Source organism: Taudactylus pleione, unplaced genomic scaffold (assembly GCF_031769625.1).
Source record: "Taudactylus pleione unplaced genomic scaffold, aTauple2 ptg000689l, whole genome shotgun sequence".
Lineage (NCBI taxonomy): Eukaryota > Metazoa > Chordata > Amphibia > Anura > Myobatrachidae > Taudactylus > Taudactylus pleione.
In genome coordinates this window covers 461,024-480,798 of record NW_028285091.1, presented here as the reverse complement: position 1 = coordinate 480,798, position 19,775 = coordinate 461,024, and the positions used below count along the sequence as shown (strand labels likewise).

Here is a 19,775-nt window from a genome sequence, read left to right as displayed (position 1 = left end):
CCCCCGGGAGCAGTGCTTCTTATGCAATGCCACCTGTAGTAGTGCCCCTTGTGCATTTCCCCCAGTAGCAGTGCCTCTTATGCAATGCCCCCTGTAGTAGTGCCCCTTATGCAATGCCCCTTTTAAAGTTCCCCCCAGTAGTGCTCATTATACAGTGCCCCACAGTAGTAGTGCCTATTAAACATAAAACACACAGACAAAATTACATTTACTAGAATCCTCGCTCCTGCCGCTCACGCCACCGTCCGCTCCTCTGGTCCCGCTCGTCACTATGGGCGAGACGTTATTACGTCTCTCCCTTTACCCACTGCGGGAGCTAGAAGGCTGAGCTCAAGAGTGAGCTCCAGCCAGGCTCCAACCTTGGGTGCAGCAGCCAATAAGAGTCTGTCTGACTCTTATTGGCTGCAGTGCCAAAACAAACACACCGCCGGCGCGGAGAATAGCCATCATTATTACCAGTGGTACATGTATGGGGAACATCTGTGTGACCAATCACCCCAATCCCTGTGCTTGGTGTCATAGCCATCTGACACTGGTCAGATTCCCGGTGTGGCATCCACGAAGGTAAGTAGCAGGATTCGGGGGAGGGTTAGCATTAGGCACTAGGGTTAGGCACTAAGGGGGACGTTAGGTTTAGTGTGCGGGGAGGGGGAGGTTAGGTTTAGGCACTGGGGAGGTTAGGGTCAGGTACCGGGATAGGGAGGGTTAGAGGGCGGGAGATGGTTAGAATACTGACCGACAAGTGTTATCATTCTAACCCTGTCGGGATGGGTTGCTGCTTGATCCTAGTTGGAGAACGGACCTCTCTGACGTTGCAACCACGTGACCGCTTTGGCAGCGCCAGATGCTCCAGTGTTACCACCATCGTGGAAATAGAGGGGGAATATTATTTTTTTGGCGAATGTAGCGAGCCACCGTGCCCGAAGAATGGCGAGGGGACACTTTTGCCCCCTCCCCTTTGGTCACGGGTCACGTCGGTGTGACCTCAGAGGTCCTTTGCGGCCTCCAATTCTAGACCTAACCTGTCGGGATGACGGCATCGGGATTCTGACCGCCGGGATCTCCTGTACCCATCCCATCGCACACATCTCCCCAGTGAACAGCAGCTGTCACACACATGACTCCTTCCCCTCACAACAGGTGCCTACATTGCACTGTTACTTCATTGTTTGCCCTTCAGTATGAGACAGCTACCACATACAGAGGTACAAGAAAATAAAAGATAAAAAGACCAGCACTGCTCTGTGGTTCATGTGACCATGACCACAGCAATCACTTGACCTAATGAAATCAAAGGCATGGTTACTGAAGTGTTAGTAACTTATTACTTATACCATACATCTGTCCCCTGCGTGAGGAAGCGGCGGCCATTTTCTCGAAGACCAGCCACAAGATTTAATGGAATGTAGGCGTCACTCAGCATAGCGGGGAATGGGCCAAGGGGGTCTATCGCATTCCAACGGAGCACTGCTGATCTGACCTGCTGGAGGCTGCGGCATTCTCATTAACAGCGGCCACGGCGATTTAAGTAAGGGAGGACCAAGTGGAGACTCACTGTTGTGTCTGGCAGCAGGTAACAGTGATTATTCTTATAACGGGGAGCAGCCTCTGGCGTCCTGTTGTTGTTATTATACAGATTGAGCAGCCTCATTATTTATTATTTTATAGGGGGAGCAGTCTCTGGTGTCCGATTAGTTTTATGCAGGTGGAGCATAATGTCTTGATGTCGGGTTGTACTAAACGGATGATCACAAAAAGGGATGATTGCATGCAGTTCACCTCCAAGACACTACGTGGCAGGTTTTTTTTTACCTTAATTGCAAATGTTACAACCTACAAAACACATATTATATATTAGTCAGACCCCCTAAGTGATTTATAATATCCTTATTATTTCAGTAACAAGTCCATTATCCATAATTTATTATATATTATAATATATGTACATGTAACATAGTGTGATATAGTACAATTTACTAATATATTCTGTTCTGTAAAGAGTATACAAATCTATTTAAATTTATGTGGGATGATCACATTTTAATCTAATATATCTTTACCTGGGAATGTGTTCTATATGTTACCAGTAGGAAGATGGCTGTATCTTTCTTATTTACGTGGGATTATCACGTTTTTAGCGCATATAAATATACCTGGGACTGTTTTCTATATGTAACCGGTAGGAAGATGGCTGTATCTTTCTTATTTAGGTGGGATGATGATGTTTTTAGCGCATATAGCTATACCTGGGACTGTTTCCTATATGTTACCAGTAGGTAGATGGCTATATCTTTCTTATTTACGTGGGATTATCACGTTTTTAGTGCATATAAATATACCTGGGAAAGTTTTCTATATGTTACCGATAGAAAGATCGCTATATCTTTCTTATTTATGTTGGATGATCATGTTTTTAATACATATAATTATACCTGGGACTCTTTTCTATATGTTTCCAGTAGGAAGATGGCTATATCTTTTTTATTTATGTTGGATGATCACGTTTTTAGCGCATATAACTATACCTGGGACTGTTTTCTACGTGTTTTTAGTAGGAAGATGGCTATTTCTTTTTTGTTTACGTGGGATGATGGCGTTATAAGCGCAGATATGTAAATTTGGGACTTTTTTCTGTGTTTTTCCAGGAGTATTAGCTTTTTCTCTTTTATTTACAAAGGATGAGAGCAATTTAAGTGCAGATATTTAGAATACAAACCCATATGTTTCTATAAAATATACAATACATACCTCCAGTGTTAAATAATCGATATCCAAGGCATACTGCATCTCTTTCTAATTTATGCTCCAAATTTACAATGCTACCCTCTCCCTTTTTGATCACTTTTATTTCAAAAACCTCATCTCCACCTATATTCTTTTTGCCCCCTCCTCACTCTCTGGCCTTGACTTTGCCATACACTTTACATCTAAAATTGACTTCATGGGGTTAATTTATTTTGGCGTGAGGTTAAGAGAAGTAAAAAATGTCATGTACCTTACGCATAATTTTGAATTACTGTATTTATGTACACTCCAGATACCATACCTCACAACTTTTAAATAAAGTGAACAGGAACATTATAGGGGCGTGGCCTATTAATAACGGGTGCGGCCTGACGGGAAAATCTACGCTCCTGTTTTCATCATGCCGGAGTCTTGCCGTGCACTCCTGGACTGTCCCCCAGCCTCATCTAGACTCTGCATATTATAGATGGATGACGTGCACATGCTGTCAATGGTGAGAACCACAAAGGTAACAAGGTTGTTTTTGCGGTTCTCACCATTGAAGTCAATGGTGGGAACTGTTTATTGGCTGAGATTGAGCTCCAGCCTCTAGCTGCTGCAGTGGGGAGGGAGCCTGGTGCCCGCTGATAACAAAATCTCAGTGGGCGCCTGGCAAATAGAGCCTTCCTGAGGTGCCGGGGTTAGGTGGGCCAGCGGAGGCGGAACTGATTCTGTCTCCCGGTCTGGCCCACATTAACCCCGGTGGGTGTGGGGGCACTTAATGTGTGGGGGCCAAGGGACAAACGCCCCTGTTGCCCCCCCCCCCCGTTAATCTGGCTCTGCATCTGTAGAAGACGGTACTATTGTCCAGTGACTCGCAAACTTTATTTTTGATTTTTGGCCATGTCCAGTGATTGCCTATATGGAACGGGATACAGTCAGGAAGCAGACGGTCGAAATGCCGCCCGCCGGCTTCCCGACTGTGCAATCCAGACAGGGGACTAATGATGGTTGTCGAAATCCCGACGCCTATCATTATCCCTACGCCGGGAGCCCGACGCTCGGCATACCAAACGAAGGTAAGCCGGGCAGCAGGCGCGGACAACTGCGGGGGTGAGGGTTAGGTTACAGGCTCCCGGGGGGACTTGGGGTTAGGCTAAGGGAAGGGGAGGTTAGGGTTAGGCACCCCCAGGGGGAGTTTAGGGTTAGGAACCCCCCCGCTCCCCTTCCGGGAGGGTTAGGTTTTAGGCTGTGGCGAAGGTGGGGTTAGGCACTTACAGTGGGTTAGGGTTAGGCACTAGAGGGGGAGGTTAGGGTTAGCCACCCCCAAAGGTGGGTTAGAGGGGGGGAGGTTAGGGATAGTTACTCACTTACCTTGTCGGGATCTTCACTGCTGCCGGTCTTCTGGCGTCAGGATTTGAAAATTCATACCGATGCCCATGGAACAAAGAGGTCCCGAACTTTGCATAGGAGACGGTTAGTGTGGTATTTTTTTCTTACAGGTACCCTATGGATTCTTCTGGGAGAAGAGGACCGATGGGTTACAGGGATACATAGGTGAGTATGTGAGATAGTGTGTGTGTGCATGTATGTTTAATAAACTTTTACTTTGTACGGTGTGTGTGTCCTGTGTTTATTTTAATATTACTTTTGCTGTCCAACTACAGGTACCAGCGATCCCGTAATGCCCCACATGCTGGTACTTGTGTTTCTCCAAGTACATAACATGTGGGGGAGGCTTGCTGGGACCTGTAGTTCCCCAGCAAAAGACAATATTGTTTTCACGTTCCATAGGGTCCACAGGAATACCATGGGGTGTATGTGGTTGGAGTGATCCAGGCACCAAACAGTTAATACTTTAGCTCCCAGGATGTATCGGTCCTTCTCCATATATACCCCGTCCCTGGCTACAGGTACTCCGTTTTTTGTTTAGTGCAGCAGGATTCAGACACACCTTTTATAACAGAGGACTGCTCAGGCAGTCCTAAGCATTGATTTTATTTAGTTTTTCTACTAGAGTTAGCAGTGCTGGGTGTCCAAATAAGATTTTCCGCACTTCGACTCCGTCTACCTCCTCCGGCGCCGTGACACCAGTAACATCACGTGATTTCGGCGGGTCACAGCAGAGCTTGCTAGCGGCATAGCTGGGGCCCGGACTGCGGCCAGATACACTGGGATGGCAGGTAAGTTGATTCCCCGCTATTCAGGGAATCGCGTGTGGCAGTCCTTGCTTCTGGTGCTGGAGTCGCACCGGACACCGCTGTAGTGAGGAACCAAGGTCGTCCACTCCACCACTAGACCACAGGGACCTGACCGGCTGGTTGACACAGCATAGGGGAGATGGGCTCCTACCCGGCAGCCCCTCCCTCGACCCAGACGCTGATTCATTAAAGTGTTTACCGTTTCTGGGTCACTTCTCCTACCCTCCTTGTGCATATGATATGCTCACAGACCATTGTCAGTGCTCTGCTGAAGCGGTTAGTCTCAGGAGGTTTTGGGTCTGGTCTCCCTATATACCTCTCCCCAGGGCCAGGTATACACCAAGCCTCGTGTTTTGTGTAGTTGATCCAGAGCCTATTGCAAGTAAATTGTATATGCATTGCATGTGAGTATTGTTAGTTTTGCTGTGTTATTTTACTGCCTTTAATTCTATACTGTCAGTTTATTATCACTGCTTTTTCTCCTCATCCCGCTGTACAGGTGTGTGGGGATTTTGTTGTACTTCACATTTTCTAATATTTGTGAAGTGTCACATTGTATTTTTACCTTTGAACTATTGATATGCCTAAAGCTAAGGGTAAACAGGAGGTTGAAGCCCCTGTGCTTTTTACATGCAAATCCTGTTTGTCGGGCTTGTCCTCTCAGGATTTCATACAGGATGGCCACCTCAGGCCAGTGTACCAGCTACTGTACAGGAACCACCCTGGGTGTCTTCCTTGACTTAAGTTATGACGCAACTAGTGGACCACTTGTCTGGTCTCACGCTGCCCCAAAACAATGGGGTACCCACAGCAGTTTCAGATTGCTTTGTTTATACCACTCCTACATCCTTCCTGGATGGATGTTTATGGAGACTCAAGTCAGAGTATGGCTCAATCATCTGTAACTGGTCAGCAAATGTTGCAGACTAACAGACAGGTAGCCAATAAGGCTCATAGGAGGATGGCACCATCAGATCAGTCTGCTCAGATGGGGAATTCTGATTTATCATCAGAGGAAGAGGGCTCTTCTCAGGAGTCTATATTCGGGGAGGAGGGCCATCTTTCTGCAGTAGTTCTTCCTTCTCTGGTCGGGGCGGTCAAATCTGTCCTTAATTTTAAGGAAGATGGCCAGCCCCTAGTTATAAGGCTCATCGCCTGACTCAACAAGGAGCGCAAGTGAGAGAACGCACGCACTCGGCCAATGTTTCTGCACTGCGCATGCGCGAACTACCAACTGCGATGGGAACTGCGTGAGCAGAGGCTACGCAGACCCAAGGCAGAGTGATTGAAAGGAAGTGACGTTGGTGGGTGGTGGTTGGGCAAATGCAGGCGTGCCAGTGCATTGGGACGCTGTTACAGGGGAGTGCATAATTAAGGCAGTGCAGAGGCATACGCAGCCATACCGTAAGCTGTACACAGGAAGTGGCCAAAATCTGGCATGGCATGTCAGGTCAATCACTAATATGCTAATGGATCCGATGGTTATCGATGTTACTGATGTTTATGCAAACTGATTGCGTACTGATCAGGCTTTCAGTAAAGGGAGATGGGCGGCTTAATATAGGGCTGGGCGTCTGCATTTTGTGCTGCAGTCTCTGGACCTCATTCAGAGCCGGACGCTATTTGCGCTCGCTCGTTCAGAAAAAGGGGCTGGCTATTTAAATTGAGCGCTCGCTCTTTGCGGTCTGTTGACGCCTCTATGTCTGAGCGAGCGTCCGAAACATGCGCTCGCTATTTTGTAAAGACGCCCCCTGGCCGTTCGCATCATACGTCATCTCCGCTATTTATTTGATTAATCGAGTACATCGAAAGGCGTATGAACTGCTCGCTATTCTTGTGGTAGCATTTTCCTAGCAATCATGCGAGCAGTTCTGGCTAAGAGACAACCAAGTGACGTGGTCGATGACGCTGCATTGTTAATTATGCACACCCTTAAAACACCCGTTTTGACCGTTTGGCACGCCTGCGTTCGGATCTCCACTCCCCGTTTTCAAGCACCTTCCCCTGTTACCACCCACAAACGCCTCATCCTGTCACTCAAATTAGCAGGCATTTGCTATTTTAGGAGCACACGATTTCCGACCGCACTGACTGGTTGGCGCATGCGCATTACGATCCATACGCATGCGCAGATGTGCGAACATCGCTCGGAGCGAACGAGTGGCTGCTTACGAGCGGCTCTGAATCAGGCCCTCTGTGCGTATGCATTGATTAGCATATTCTCGCAGCGGACCGGTGCGTGCGTTCTCTCCTGTGCGTTCCTTGCTGTATCAGGCCCTCAGTTGTTTAAACGCCCGAAGGTGGTTAAGACTGAGTTTTCCTGAGTCTGAACAGCTCACAGAAATTATGAAGGAGGCATGGAGTACACTGGATAAACGATTCCATGTTAGCAGTTTAGCATCCGTGTACCCTTTCCCATCTGGTGGATGTATTAAGTGGGAAGTCCATCCTATTGTAGATGCCCTTGTGCCACGATTAGGTAGGAGTTCTACATTGCCCATCCATCTGTTTCCTCTTTTAAGGATCCTACAGATAGAAGACTTGAAAATTGTCTTAAATCAGATTTTCTATGTCTGGAACTGTGACTCGACCAGCTAAAGCTATATCCTGGGTATCCAGAGCCATGGAGGAATGGATTAAGGCACTGGAAGACTCTTTGCCAGATGATACCAGAGAACAGCTGATATATGTCATATATATATATATATATGACATATATCTCCAAACATAGGCAAGTGGCACTCGTAGGGCTTTTCATCTAAAGGTACAGACGGTGTGCTGACACCAAATCATCTGCTACTGGTCGTGTAGGTCAGTAGCGGATGATATGGTGTCAGAACACCGTCTGTACCTTTTAGATGAAAAGTCCTACGAGTGCCACTTGCCTATGTTTGGATATGTTACACACTTAGAGTTCCCATTACTTTTGGCCCCTTAAAAAGTGGGAGGCACATATAGAAACCGTTGTAATTCCTACACCGTTCACCTGATTTGGATGTAATTGCCCTCAAATTAAATCTGAAAGTCTGCAGTTAAAGCACATCTTGTTTGTTTCATTTCAAAGCCATTGTGGTGGTGAATAGAGGCCAAAATATGAAAATTCTGTCAATGTCCCAATATTTATGCACCTGACATATATATATATATATATTTATATATATATATATATATATATATATATATATATATATATTATAAGAAGAAGCTGCTTCTTATATGGGAGAGGCTGCAATAAACACAGGACTTTTGAAGCAAAATTGGATAAGATAGGTGCGACTCTGGCAGCCTCAAAATCTGCAGGTCTGCCATCTATAGCTTCCTCTAAGAGCCGGTATGGTTTCCCTGGACATTCAGGATGCGTATATCTACATGTGCCTAATTTACCATCCCATCAACGATTTCTACAATTTGTGGTTCTGCAGAAGCATTACCAATTTCAAGCACTGCCCTTTGGTTGGTCAACTGCCCCTAGGGTCAAAATAATGGCAGTTATGACGGCCCACCTGGCTTGTCTACAGATGCACAGCTGGATCATCAATTGGATGAAGTCATTCCCTTTTCTAATACAGCAGATGGTATAACTGGGGGCACTCCTGGATTCATGGGCACAAAGAGTATTTCTGCCAGTGGACAAGATTTCTGCCTTACAATTGCAGGTGCACAGATTTTTGTGATCTGCGCATGTGTAAAAAAAGCAGTGTGTGTGCGCGAACCAGTCATCGCAGTCGGGAAGAGAACGCAGCAAGTCCACAGACGGCCCACAAGATTGAGTGACAGAATGTGCTGTTTGTGGGTGGTGACAGGGGGAGGTCGATGGAAACGGGGGTGTGGTGGTGCGAACGCATGCGTTCCTGAGTGTCAAAACGCCGTTTCTAGGGCGTGCATAAATAAGTCACAGCGTCATAGTAAACGTCACATGTCTATTTAAAACACTGCAGCACTCGCAGTGCTTGCGGTAGGGTATGGTCAACCACAAGCGCTGCGTATGGCTCCGATGGTACTCGATGTTAACGATTGTTGCATACACTTCCTGGAGATGACGTGTGTTACGAAGGGAAAGTGGGCGTCTTAAGACAGGTTGGTGGGTGTCTAAATACACACCACAATCGCACAACAAGATATAGTGGAAGTGCTAATGTCTTGCCGTGCGATCGCGGGATTTGCATACTTTGGCAGCTGATGGCTGCGTGCAAATGCATCTAGCGAACGGGTCTGAATCGGACCTAGTGTATGAAATGCTCATCCTGGCACAGGTCCTCCTCCAAGGCAGATCGGTCCAGATCCAGTCCGTCAACGCGACCACAGTAGCCTACATAAATCATCAACGAGGCACGTGAAGTCGGGCAGCCATGAGGGGAGTGGCAAACATTCTGGTCTGGGCAGAACATAGTTTTCCAGGCAAATTCGGCAGTATTTAGTCCTCAACTGGGAAGCGGACTTCCAAAGTCGTCATACACGCCAGAGAGTGGGCTCTTCACCCGGATGTCTTTCAGCTCCTGGTGGACAAATGGGAACTTCCAGACATAGACCTGATGGCCTCTCGTCACAACCACAAGGTCCCCAGATACGGGTCCAGGACCAGAACCCCTCAGCCACTTTCATGGGCACTCTGGCAGTAAAATGGGACTTCGAGCTGGCATACCTCTTTCTATCAATATCCGTCCTACCAAGGGTCCTCAAGTTTCTTCTTCCTCTATGGCCGGATCTGGTAGCGCAGGGGCCCGAGCCTGCATCCGGACCATTCTTATCTGTCTTTGACAGAGTGGCTCTTGAGTCTTAAGAGTCAAAGGTTTTTCTCGCTCTGTGATTCAGACAATGCTTCCATCTGCCTGCATCTATCACAGTGCTTGGTATTCTTATTTTCAATGTTGTTTAACCAAGGGTTTTGACCATACTGTTTTTAGGGTTTCCCGGGTACTTGTTTTTCTCCAGGCTGGGTTATACTTTGGTCTCTGCCTGGCCACATTGAGAGTTCAGGATTCTGCGCTGTCAGTCTGGTTCCAGCGTAGGATTGCCCCTCTGTCTGTCAGGACATTTTTTCAGGGTGTTCTCCATGTTCAACCTTCTTTATTCCTCCGGTAGCACCGTGGGATTTGCCTTTGGTTCTTAGGATGCTACAAGCTCCCCCTTTTTGAACCACTGGACTCAGTAGACCTCAAATGTTTGACAGCGAAGATAGTTTTTCTCCACGCTATCTCCTCTGCCCGTAGGGTCTCTGATTTGGCAGCACTCTCCTTTTTTGATTTTTCACCTGGATAAAGCTGTTCTTCGTGCCCGGGCAGGTTATCTGCCTAAGGTAGTATCCCGTTTTTCATGTGAATAAAGATATTGTGGCTTCAGGCTTCCAGTCTTCAGATCTTCCTGCAGGTGAAGCTTCCGTGGATGTGGTTCATGCTCTCCGGATCTATGTGGAGCGTACCAACGCCATCAGGAAATCAGATTCTCTCTTCGTGTTCTATGGCTATCACAAGCAGGGCTGGCCATCCAACAAACAGACTCTGGCTAGATGGCTTTGTATGACAATCTCTCAGGCTTACACACAGGCCGATCTCCCGGTTTCTAACACAGTGACATTCTACTCGGTCTGTGCGACCATCGTGGGCTTTTAGACATGGCACCCCTGCTGATCAAGTGTGCAAGGCAGCCATGTGGTCTTCTGTCCACACCTTTTTAAAGTTTTATGCTTTTGATTCTTTTGCATCTTAGGAAGCCTCCTTTGGGTGGCGAATTCTCCTTTCTGCTCAGGAGCAGCCTCACCCTTAGTGGAAACTGCTTTGGGACATCCCAGGGGTAACCCTGTGGACCCTATGGAACCCGTAGAAGAAAATAAGAGTTATGGTAGACTTACCTTACGTAACTCTTTTTCTTCGAGGTTGATAGGGCTCACTGGGCACCCACCCTGACTCACCTGACTTCATTGGATAATCTTTTTCCTCATGTTCATTGATTCCCTCTTCTGTATGAGAGTGTTTCTGATGTACATTGTTCTTCCTTCTCCTCTTGTCTTCTCCTGCCTTGGGCTTGGTTACAAAAGTGAGTACCTGTAGCCAGGGGTGGGGGTATATATGGAGGAGGACAGATGCATCCTGGGAGCTAAAGCCTTAACTGTTTGGTGCCTGGATCACTCCAACCACATACACCCCATTGTATCCCTGTGGACCCTATGAACCTCGAAAAAAAGTTACCGAAGGTAAGTCTGCCATAACTCTTATTTTATCTTTTTCATGTGCACTACACATACTATCAACCTGGTACCCACTGGCAATTGATGCTGGGGATAGCCCCGGGCTATGAGCCTAGGCCTGGGGTGCTCTAGAGAGGGGGACCCCTTTATTGGGGTGGGGTCCCCAGCTCCCCAGGGATCCCCGGCCTGGGCTGTCTAGTGGTCAGGGTTAATGCTTCGGCCAGGGGACCCAGTGAAAGGGCTCCCCTGACTGTGGCATTAGCCCCCGTTAGAAAAAGTTTGGTGCTGGTTATGGTAAATACAGGGGAATCCTACGCATTTTTTCCCCTGTATTTCCAGAACCAGTACCAGATCAGAGCCTGGTTCTGGTTGTGCTTAAATACAGGGGATACCTACGTCGTTTATCCCCTGTATTTTGCACAACCAGCACTGGGTCAGAAAGCCTGATGCTGGTTGCTCTTTTGTTCCCCGTAATTGTAGGTACCAGGACAGGCTGGCAAGTCCAGGGCTGGTTAAGCTTTAGGGGGGGACCCTATGTCATTTCTTTTTTTATATTATTTAACCCGTTTTTTACAGGTCTTAACACACAAGCAGCTTACACATATCTCACTGATATGTGTAGGATGCTTGCTCGTGTGAGTTTGGAAGAGAGAAAACACTGCAATCTCGGGTGAGTAATCTCCTCTAAACTCACCTCTAAACTCGCAATTTGGAAGAAACTCGATCTGCTTCACCATCGATAAACTCACTTTTGTCACGGCTGCTGACACTTGAGACTCCTGGAAGGAGTCAGGCCTACTGGGCACTATAAACTGAGGTGGTTTTAGGAATTACCTTTTCATGAAATCTCAGTAACACGGAATGAAAGTAAATAGAATTTATTCACAGGCAGAATATTATAGCAACGTTTCACATAATGGACCTCATTCAGAGTCGGTCGAAGCGGCCGCAGGGTCGTACGGGAAAAGGGGCCGGATATGCAAATGATTCCCTCGCAAGTTACGTCCCTAAGTTCGGATCAGTAGCTGGCCGACCAAGGGGAGGAAGCGGCCGGAAGACAAAAAAATACGCCCCCTTCTCGTACGCATTACACGTCATCTCCGGGCATATAAGGATTAATCGAGACCATCGGAACTGGTCGTAGAGCTTAAGGTTGACCATACCCTCTCTTAAGCTCTACGATCATGTCAGTGTAAAAACCTCCCATGTCACGTGTGCTATGACACTACTTTGTTAATTATGCACTCCCATAAACCGTATGCACTCCCATAAAACGCCGTTCGCATAATTAGGCACTCCCCCGTTTTCAAGCACCTTCCCCTGTTACCACCCACAAATGCCTCAATCTGTCACTCAAACTACCGACCTGGCTGTGTTCAAGGAGAGAGAAATTTCTGATCGTAGCGGCTAGTTTGCGCACGCGCATTGCGAACTTTACGCATGCGCAGTATAGCGAACATCGGTGGCGTGCGGCCGCTTCGACCGACTCTGAATGAGGTCCAAAGTCTCAACAACACAGAAGTTCAGATAGGCAGTAATCAATATAGGAGTAAACCCCTATATGTAAATAAAGTCTCTGATACGCATGTGGTAGGGAACCCTGAGCCCAATATGAGGCTAAGACCTCAGGATGGTATAATGGACCTTACTAGGGTTGAGCCCTGTAGTGTGCTGAAAATCCGGAACAGGGTTGAGTCCTGCAATGTAGTGAAGATCTGGAACAGGGTTGAGACGTGGTGAAAATCCGGGGCAGGGTTGAGCCCTGAGATGTGGTGAAAATCCGGGGCAGGGTTGAGCCCTGAGATGTGGTGAAAATCCGGGGCAGGGTTGAGCCCTGAGATGTGGTGAAAATCCGGGACAGGGTTGAGCCCTGCGATGTACTAAAAGTCGGAGCAGGGTTGAGCCCTGTGATGCAATGAAGATCCGTGACAGGGTTGAGCCCTGCAATGCAGTGAAAATCCGGAGCACGGTTGAGCCCTGCAGCATGACGAGGATCCGGAGCGGGGTTGAGCCATGCGGCGTGACGGGGATCCGGAGCGGGGTTGAGCCCCGTGATGCACGAAGGGTCCGGCGACGAAACTGTAACGGTGCAGTTGACAACTGTAGTAAAGGTAAGTTCAATGTCCACAGAAGTAGAAGACAACAGGCAAAGTAAATAATCCAGCAGGGGATGCAACCACAACAACGGAGCAGAATAACAATACTTAGGCAATGGCAATGCTGAGCTCTGTAGTGCGGCTGGTAACCAGTATCAGAAGTTTAACCAGAACACAGGTAGGAATATAGCAAAGTCCACAGCAAACCACAGGCACAGCAGAGATCTGGCTGGAGTCCAAGAAAGACCTGAAAGTAACGTTGCACAGACACTGAGACACAGTTAGTAACAGGCTTTATACTAGAGGTCTGTGATCCATAGTAAGTACAGAACATGTGACCCAAATGGAATCAGGTTTGAAATAATAAGCAATCTAGGAATCCCACATCCTGACAACACCTTTGAGACAGATGATCATTTTAACTCTCTATCCCCTGTATGTGGAGAACGCCAGCAACCAGGATAGCTCCTCCAACGACCACAATGGAACTTTGGCAAATGTAGTTTATCTTTACGTACTGAAATAGTCACAGTCCTGACAACTTTCACCTAAACTCACTTCTTAGTAAATTTGCGAGTTGTTAAAGGGAAAACTCACCCAAGTTTTGGTGAAGTAAAGTGAGTTTAAAAATTAAAAAAGTCGACCAAACTCGATTCTTAGTAAATTTACCCCTGTGTGTGTGTATGTATATATGTGCATGAGAGTGTGCGAGAGACCCAAGGTGTGTGTGACACCCACTGTGTAGTGAATTCCTCCCCCCAGATGCAACAGTTGGGAGATCTACATCTCCCAGCAGCCTTTGCACCTCCCAGCAGCCCCCAAGACTTCCAACAGCCCACTCCCCAATGTAAAGATGGGAGAGAGACCCTCAGAGACAAGGGGACAGGTAAGTAGCTTTTTTTTTCCCCAACACTGCAACTGTTTTATTAAACTAAATAGCACGGGTATCACATACCTCCAACTGTCTCGATTTCAGCGGTACAGTCCCGTTTTACAGGCACTGTCCTGGCCGCAGTGTGAAACACCTGGGAAGGACACCTCACAACGCTGCTCTGCATAGCTAGCTGCCGAATCTGGATGAGGCTAAGGGACAGTCCAGGAGTGCAGGGCAAGACCCCAACATAATGAAAATAGGAGCCTGGCTTTTAAAGCAAGGCCACACCCGTTACTGATAGTCCACGTCCCTGTTTTCAGGCACACAAATGTTCCTGTTCACTTTTTTTAAAAGTTGTGAGGTATGGTATCTGGAGTGTACATAAATGCAGTAATTCAAAATTAAGCATAAGGTACATAAGGTTTTTTACATCTTTTTTAAACCTCATGTCAAAATAAATTAACTTCATGGAGTCAATATTAGACGTAAAGTGTATGGCAAAGTCAAAGGCAGAGAGAGGAGGGGGCAAGAAGGGATTTGAAAGCGATCAGAGAGGGAGAGTGTGGTACTGTAGGTTTAGAGCTTAAGGGCGGGATGTACTAAGTATTGCTTCCGTGATGCGGTACATCCCCCCTCACTTCGCGTACATACCGCGGTTCATTACCGTGGTATGTAACAAGGATTTCGCAAAAGACAGTTCTCCCGATAAGTGCTGTCCTTTGCGATGCTGCCGGGCAGAGGGACTTCCAGGTTAAACACCCAGAAGACCTTCTGCGCATGCACAGAAGGTCACGGGGGCTCAAGGGAGGGATCCGATCGGATCAGACCCAGCCAGGAGTGTCGCGTTAGAAGCCCATAGGCTTCTATTGGGTAACACCTGAAGGTGGAGTTACCTAGCGACGCGAAGCAGCAGAATGCGGGGAATGCGGTAAAACCCCCAAAAACTGCATTTACGGGGGTTTTACCACATTTTTGCCGTTAGTACATCTCTCCCTTAATTATTTGAAACTGGAGATATGCATTATTGTATATTTTATAGAAACATGGGTTTAGAAATATCTGCACTTAGGGCCTGATTCAGAGCCGGACGCTCTGACAAGAGCACTCGCTCTGAATCAGGGCCGTCCTACCTATTATTGGAGCGGCCTCCTGGCCGCTCGCATAGCTGTGGGTGACCACCCACAGCTTATGCGAGCGGCCAAAAAGATGGTTGCGATGGTCAAGACCATCGCGACCATCAGGCTTGCGACGAGACCCTGCGGTAGGGTCTCGCTGCCGCAAGCCCAGGAGTGCTTTTGGCCAAAATCACTCCCACTGACATCACTAGTGATGTCAGTGGGGCTGGCCGTCTGGGCAGCAATGCCCCCGGCACGACCACCAAAGAGGGCGTGCTGTCACTCACCATCGACAGCACGCCCCCCTTGGCCGTCGCTATTCGGGTCTCGCGCATGCACACGACGGAGCTCCCTCAGCGCTCCCGAGAGGTCTGAATCAGGCCCTTAAAACGCTATCATCCTTTGTAAATAAAAGAGAAAAAGCCAACACATCCTCCTAGAAAAACATAGAAAAAATGCCGGGATGTATTAACGGAAAAATGCAGTAAAAACCACGTTTTCGGGTTCTTTACCGCATTTCCATATGTGCTAAGCCCCGGCCGCACTTTTATCGGTGCAGAGGATAACGCCAGAAAAACCTGGCGTTACCCTATAGAAGCCTATGGGCTTCTTACAGCGCCCTGCCGTCGCCCAGCGCTGGCCCCCACTCACCTGCTCTCCATGGTCACCGTCCCGCGCTCCTCCTATTCCGGGTGCAAGGAGGAAGAGGAGGAGCCCGGGCTTTCCTGCACAGGTGACCAGCAGGAAGCTCCCGGGGCTCAGAGGAAGCGGGGACCCCGACACACGGCGTCGGCTGCTTCGCAAAGGGCAGCTCTTATCGCAAGAGCTGTCATTTGCGATATTAATTGCATATGTTAGTACATATGTGATTAGTAAGGTTGCGGTGACTGGCGGAATTTTCACTGCAACCTTAGTACATACCAGCCACAGTGCCAAGTTTATATATCTGCGCTTATAACTTCATCATCCTACGTAAATAAAAAAGATATAGCCATCTTCCTACTGGTAACATATAGAAAACAGTCCCAGGTATAATTATATGCGCTAAAACGTGATCATCCCATCTAAATAAGAAAGATACAGCCATCTACCTACTGGTAACATATAGAAAACAGTCCCAGGTATAATTATATGCGCTAAAACGTGATCATCCCACCTAAATAAAAAAGATACAGCCATCTTCCTACTGGTAACATATAGAAAACAGTCCCAGGTATAATTATATGCGCTAAAACGTGATCATCCCACCTAAATAAAAAAGATACAGCCATCTTCCTACTGGTAACATATAGAAAACAGTCCCATGTATAATTATATGCGCTAAAACGTGATCATCCCACCTAAATAAAAAAGATATAGCCATCTACCTACTGGTAACATACAGAAAACATTCCCAGGTATAGTTATATGCACTAAAAACATAATCATCCCACATAAATAAGAAAGATATAGCCATCTTCCTACTGGTAACATATAGAAAACATTCCCAGGTATAGTTATATGCACTAAAAACGTGATCATCCCACATAAATAAGAAAGATATAGCCATCTACCTACTGGTAACATATAGAAAACAGTCCCAGGTATAGTTATATGCGCTAAACACGTGATCATCCCACGTAAATAAGAAAGATATAGCCATCTTCCTACTGGTAACATATAGAAAACATTCCCAGGTATAGTTAGATGCACTAAAAACGTGATCATCGCACGTAAATAAGAAAGATACAGCGATCTTCCGACTGGTAACATATAGAACACAGGGCCTGATTTAGAGCCGGTCGCTATTTGCGGTCGTTCGTTCTGGAAAAAGGGGTGGCTATTCAAATGAACCGTTCGCTCTTTGCGGTCTGTTCACGCCTCTAGGTCTGAACGAGCGAACAAAACTTGCGGTCGTTTTTGGAAAAAATATGCCCCCTGGCCGCTCGCATCCTACGTCATGTCCGCTATTTATTAGATTAATCGAGTACATCGACCAGGGTATGAACTGCTCGCTATTTTTGTGGTTGGTTTTTGCTACCACAATTTTGCGAGCAGTTCTGGCTACAAAATAACCCAGTGACGTGGTCAATGACGCTGCTGTTTTAAATATGCACACCCATAAAACGCCCGTTTTGACCTTTAAGCACGCCTGCGTACGTATCTCCACTCCCCGTTTTCAAGCACCTTCCCCCGTTACCACCCACATACGCCTCATTCTGTCACTCAAATTATCAGGTCTTCGCTATTTTGCGAGCACATGAATTTCCACCGCACTGACTGGTTCGCGCATGCGTATAACGATCCGTACGCATGCGCAGTTGGGCAAACATCGCTCGGAACAAACGAGCGGCCGCTTACGAGCGGCTCTGAATCAGGCCCACAGTCCCAGGTATAGTTATATGCGCTAAAAACGTGATCATCGCACGTAAATAAGAAAGATACAGCCATCTTCCTACTGGTAACATATAGAATACATTCCCAGGTATAGTTATATACACTAAAAACGTGATCATCCCACATAAATAAGAAAGATACAGCCATCTACCTACTGGTAACATATAGAAAACATTCCCAGGTATAATTATATGCGCTAAAAACGTGATCATCCCACATAAATAAGAAAGATACAGCCATCTACCCACTGGTAACATATAGAAAACATTCCCAGGTATAGTTATATGCACTAAAACGTGATCATCCCACATAAATAAGAAAGATATAGCCATCTACCCACTGGTAACATATAGAAAACATTCCCAGGTATAGTTATATGCACTAAAAACGTGATCATCCCACATAAATAAGAAAGATATAGCCATCTTCCTACTAGTAACATATAGAAAACATTCCCAGGTATAGTTATATGCGCTAAAAACGTGATCATCCCACATAAATAAGAAAGATACAGCCATCTACCTACTAACATATAGAAAACAGTCCCAGGTATAGTTATATGCACTAAAAACTTGATCATCCCACGTAAATAAAAAAGATACAGCCATCTACCCACTGGTAACATATAGAAAACATTCGCAGGTATAGTTATATGCGCTAAACACGTGATCATCCCACATAAATAAAAAAGATACAGCCATCTTCCTACTGGTAACATATAGAAAACAGTCCCAGGTATAGTTATATGCGCTAAACACGTGATCATCCCACCTAAATAAGAAAGATATAGCCATCTTCCTACTGGTAACATATAGAAAACAGTCCCAGGTATAGTTATATGCGCTAAAAACGTGATCATCCCACCTAAATAAGCAAGATATAGCCATCTTCCTACTGGCAACATATAGAAAACATTCGCAGGTATAATTATATGCGCTAAAAACGTGATCATCCCACATAAATAAGAAAGATATAGCCATCTTCCTACTGGCAACATATAGAAAACATTCGCAGGTATAATTATATGCGCTAAAAACGTGATCATCCCACATAAATAAGAAAGATATAGCCATCTACCTAGCTGTGAATTGGAACTGCAGGCGATCATCCCGATCATCCCTTTTTGTGATCATTCTTTTAGTACATCCCCTTGATGTCCGGTTATTCGTTTTATACAGGTGGAGCACCTTTTGGTGTCCTGTTACTCTTTTTATACAGAGATGCCTTTGGTGTCTTTATTCTCATACAGAGGGAGTAGACTCTGGTGTCTTTATTCTTAAACAGGTGGAGTAGACTCTGGTGAGATGTAATTAATATTATATAGAGAGCAGTCTCTGGTGTCCATTTATTTTTCATATACAGGGGATGCAAACTCTGGTGTCTGGTTACTCTATAGGCCCCCATACATCAGCAATTTGCAATCGATTGTGGCAATTCTGCAATCGATTGAAAAAAGGAATTTTATACACAATCGATTGAAAAAGGGAAAGATTTGTATACACAATCGATTGCAAATTGCAGAATTGCTGCAATCAATTGCTGATGTATGGGGACCTTTATACAGGTGTAGCAGCCCTTGGTGATTGGTTACTCTTCTTATAGGGGGAGCCTTTGGTGTCCTATTATTATTATAATACAGGTGGAGCAGTGTCTGGTGTCCTGTTATTATTGTACAGGTGGAAGTCTCTGGTGTTCTGTTAGCTTATTATACAGGGGGAGCAGTCTCTGGTGTCATATTATATAGAAGCAGGGGTTAAAGTGGGTTCCGTCAGTTGCATTTGCAGCCCACCTTACCTGGCCAGTCGCCCCGCGCCGCAGGGAGGCTCCATTTGCCGGGTGCCCAGCTCATTCACCAGAATTTTTTTTTTTTTTTGTTAGGAACCTTTATTTAAGACAACAAAAATCCTTTTAATGCATTTTTATTTTGCATGAGGGGTTTACATAATGTCCTACACTAGGGTTTAGCTACCAGCGGCACTTCACCTGCTGTGGAACTATACTTCATAGAATGCCCTGCCGCAGTTTTAACACATGTCCTAACAGCAAAATGGTATGCAATCGGGAAGCCGACTGCCTAAATACCGGCAGCCGGCTTCCCGACTGTCATATCCAGGCAAGGGTGAAATGCCAGGCGTCTAGACCGGCGCCCGGCATCCCGATCGTAGTGATGCCGGGCGCCGCAAGCGAACAGCCGCGGGGGTGGGT

The 19,775-nt window shown here is 46.5% G+C and overlaps 1 protein-coding gene across 1 annotated transcript in view; it reads left to right on the top strand.

The window, feature by feature from the left end:
* Positions 1-1,443: 1,443 nt before the first annotated feature.
* LOC148477784 (uncharacterized) overlaps positions 1,444-19,775 on the top strand; it is a 42,783-nt gene continuing 24,451 nt past the window's right edge. Inside the window, exon 1 of the mRNA XM_088456199.1 lies at positions 1,444-1,573. The gene's annotated coding sequence lies outside the window, so the exon portion shown is untranslated. The remainder of the gene's footprint in view (positions 1,574-19,775) is intronic.